Source organism: Ambystoma mexicanum, unplaced genomic scaffold (assembly GCF_040938575.1).
Source record: "Ambystoma mexicanum isolate Mex_15411 unplaced genomic scaffold, UKY_AmexF1_1 Mex_scaf20, whole genome shotgun sequence".
NCBI classification, from domain to species: Eukaryota; Metazoa; Chordata; class Amphibia; order Caudata; family Ambystomatidae; genus Ambystoma; species Ambystoma mexicanum.
In genome coordinates, this window is record NW_027182434.1 from 693,419 (window position 1) to 697,051 (window position 3,633).

Here is a 3,633-nt window from a genome sequence, read left to right on the forward strand (position 1 = left end):
CTGACGTCTTGCTTTTCTGGACATCCAGTCTCAAGTTTCCCATCTGGAACGGCGCTCCCTGCTGCTTTGTGAAGGCTTGCTGCAAGAGCCTTCGAAACCCAGGAGCTCTTGCGTTGAGCTGTGACGCGTCCTGGGAAGACCTCCCGTTGCAGCGGAATGAGCCCCACTTCCAGGGCGTGCTGGTAGCAAATTTCCCACAGCCCACAGGGAGCAAACGATCCCAGGTGTGATGTATCACCAGGAGAGGCTGAGATGAGAGTAAGGGTTCACGCGTGTGCCCGGACCGAGGTTAATGATGGGATTAGAGCTAGGGTTAGATGCAGGGAAAGAGTGAGAGTTATAATTAGGGATAAAGCTAACAGGTGATCATTACTCGTCATGTAACATGATACAAAGGGTCAGAAGAGGAACTGATTCAGGGTTACAATTTGGACTTCGCAGACAACAGGAGCACTAAATGGTGCTGAGGGGGACTCAATAAAGTGGACCGGCCGCCTAATGTAAGCAATTGTGCACAAATATTGTACGATGACTAGCGTTGCCGGTGCTTTTTTCTTAAAGAGTCAGTTCTTGGCACCCATTCCCTACTTGACTCAGCCTAATCTTCAAGAATATTTGTCAAGAACTAAAAAAAATCCAGAAAAGGTTTAACCTCCCCGGTCTCCCGCGTGACAGGCGGGGATACTGACCACTATACTAACGAGGAGACGTGAGGGCATGAAATGAACAGCTGCTGATGTCTGCACAGCATCCAGCGACCACCTAGATGGCCTAGGGGGTCTCATTTTCCCCCGTCAAACGGCTTGCCCGATCTAAGGCTAATTTCTTTCTTTTTATCGGCACCAGGCTTAAAACTCAGTTTAAGGCGATAGTTCCGGGCTATGTTTGACTCCAGAGTTGAATCTGTCATCCCGCATTTCCTCAGCAAATCAAGCTACCCATCTCAAGTCTCATGAGCTGAGGACGGCAAAGTCCCTGTGGGCTTAGGACAGTCAAAGAAACCCCTGGGCTGCATGCTAAGCCCCTTTTCGGCTTCACTTTCCGAATCCTGCCCTAGCTTGCGATTAGTTTTTTTCTCACTTCTTGCCCCCAACTCCCACCTTGCCTCATGGTCTCCCCTCCTCTGCGCACCTGACAGTTTGCCTGCCCTTCCACTGCCTGTCTCCAGACTTTCCAAGGAGAAAAGGCAAAGCACTAAAGCGGGCCGGGCAACGGGTCAAGTTCCGCTTTCGGCGACTAGCAGGGAGGTAGCGTGGCAGAGCGGTCTAAGGCGCTGGATTAAGGCTCCAGTCTCTTCGGAGGCGTGGGTTCAAATCCCACCGCTGCCACTTTTCCTGGCCTTGCATTTTAAAGAAGAACGTAACGTTGACCTCTTCCTTCATTAGTGCCACCTCTGTCGCAATGAGCAAGCGGATGGTATGCCACACCCTGCAGGAAAAAGGTTTCGCTTCTGACGTCTTGCTTTTCTGGACATCCAGTCTCAAGTTTCCCATCTGGAACGGCGCTCCCTGCTGCTTTGTGAAGACTTGCTGCAAGAGCCTTCGAAACCCAGGAGCTCTTGCGTTGAGCTGTGACGCGTCCTGGGAAGACCTCCCGTTGCAGCGGAATGAGCCCCACTTCCAGGGCGTGCTGGTAGCAAATTTCCCACAGCCCACAGGGAGCAAACGATCCCAGGTGTGATGTATCACCAGGAGAGGCTGAGATGAGAGTAAGGGTTCACGCGTGTGCCCGGACCGAGGTTAATGATGGGATTAGAGCTAGGGTTAGATGCAGGGAAAGAGTGAGAGTTATAATTAGGGATAAAGCTAACAGGTGATCATTACTCGTCATGTAACATGATACAAAGGGTCAGAAGAGGAACTGATTCAGGGTTACAATTTGGACTTCGCAGACAACAGGAGCACTAAATGGTGCTGAGGGGGACTCAATAAAGTGGACCGGCCGCCTAATGTAAGCAATTGTGCACAAATATTGTACGATGACTAGCGTTGCCGGTGCTTTTTTCTTAAAGAGTCAGTTCTTGGCACCCATTCCCTACTTGACTCAGCCTAATCTTCAAGAATATTTGTCAAGAACTAAAAAAAATCCAGAAAAGGTTTAACCTCCCCGTCGGGGCCGGTCTCCCGCGTGACAGGCGGGGATACTGACCACTATACTAACGAGGAGACGTGAGGGCATGAAATGAACAGCTGCTGATGTCTGCACAGCATCCAGCGACCACCTAGATGGCCTAGGGGGTCTCATTTTCCCCCGTCAAACGGCTTGCCCGATCTAAGGCTAATTTCTTTCTTTTTATCGGCACCAGGCTTAAAACTCAGTTTAAGGCGATAGTTCCGGGCTATGTTTGACTCCAGAGTTGAATCTGTCATCCCGCATTTCCTCAGCAAATCAAGCTACCCATCTCAAGTCTCATGAGCTGAGGACGGCAAAGTCCCTGTGGGCTTAGGACAGTCAAAGAAACCCCTGGGCTGCATGCTAAGCCCCTTTTCGGCTTCACTTTCCGAATCCTGCCCTAGCTTGCGATTAGTTTTTTTCTCACTTCTTGCCCCCAACTCCCACCTTGCCTCATGGTCTCCCCTCCTCTGCGCACCTGACAGTTTGCCTGCCCTTCCACTGCCTGTCTCCAGACTTTCCAAGGAGAAAAGGCAAAGCACTAAAGCGGGCCGGGCAACGGGTCAAGTTCCGCTTTCGGCGACTAGCAGGGAGGTAGCGTGGCCGAGCGGTCTAAGGTGCTGGATTAAGGCTCCAGTCTCTTCGGAGGCGTGGGTTCAAATCCCACCGCTGCCACTTTTCCTGGCCTTGCATTTTAAAGAAGAACGTAACGTTGACCTCTTCCTTCATTAGTGCCAGCTCTGTCGCAATGAGCAAGCGGATGGTATGCCACACCCTGCAGGAAAAAGGTTTCGCTTCTGACGTCTTGCTTTTCTGGACATCCAGTCTCAAGTTTCCCATCTGGAACGGCGCTCCCTGCTGCTTTGTGAAGGCTTGCTGCAAGAGCCTTCGAAACCCAGGAGCTCTTGCGTTGAGCTGTGACGCGTCCTGGGAAGACCTCCCGTTGCAGCGGAATGAGCCCCACTTCCAGGGCGTGCTGGTAGCAAATTTCCCACAGCCCACAGGGAGCAAACGATCCCAGGTGTGATGTATCACCAGGAGAGGCTGAGATGAGAGTAAGGGTTCACGCGTGTGCCCGGACCGAGGTTAATGATGGGATTAGAGCTAGGGTTAGATGCAGGGAAAGAGTGAGAGTTATAATTAGGGATAAAGCTAACAGGTGATCATTACTCGTCATGTAACATGATACAAAGGGTCAGAAGAGGAACTGATTCAGGGTTACAATTTGGACTTCGCAGACAACAGGAGCACTAAATGGTGCTGAGGGGGACTCAATAAAGTGGACCGGCCGCCTAATGTAAGCAATTGTGCACAAATATTGTACGATGACTAGCGTTGCCGGTGCTTTTTTCTTAAAGAGTCAGTTCTTGGCACCCATTCCCTACTTGACTCAGCCTAATCTTCAAGAATATTTGTCAAGAACTAAAAAAAATCCAGAAAAGGTTTAACCTCCCCGTCGGGGAATTGAACCCCGGTCTCCCGCGTGACAGGCGGGGATACTGACCACTATACTAACGAGGA

The 3,633-nt window shown here is 50.9% G+C and overlaps 1 non-coding gene across 1 annotated transcript; it reads right to left on the bottom strand.

Moving 5' to 3' along the window:
• Positions 1–3,561: 3,561 nt before the first annotated feature.
• Positions 3,562–3,633, bottom strand: TRNAD-GUC (transfer RNA aspartic acid (anticodon GUC)). Its single transcript has one exon. It is a non-coding gene; the product is annotated as a tRNA-Asp (tRNA).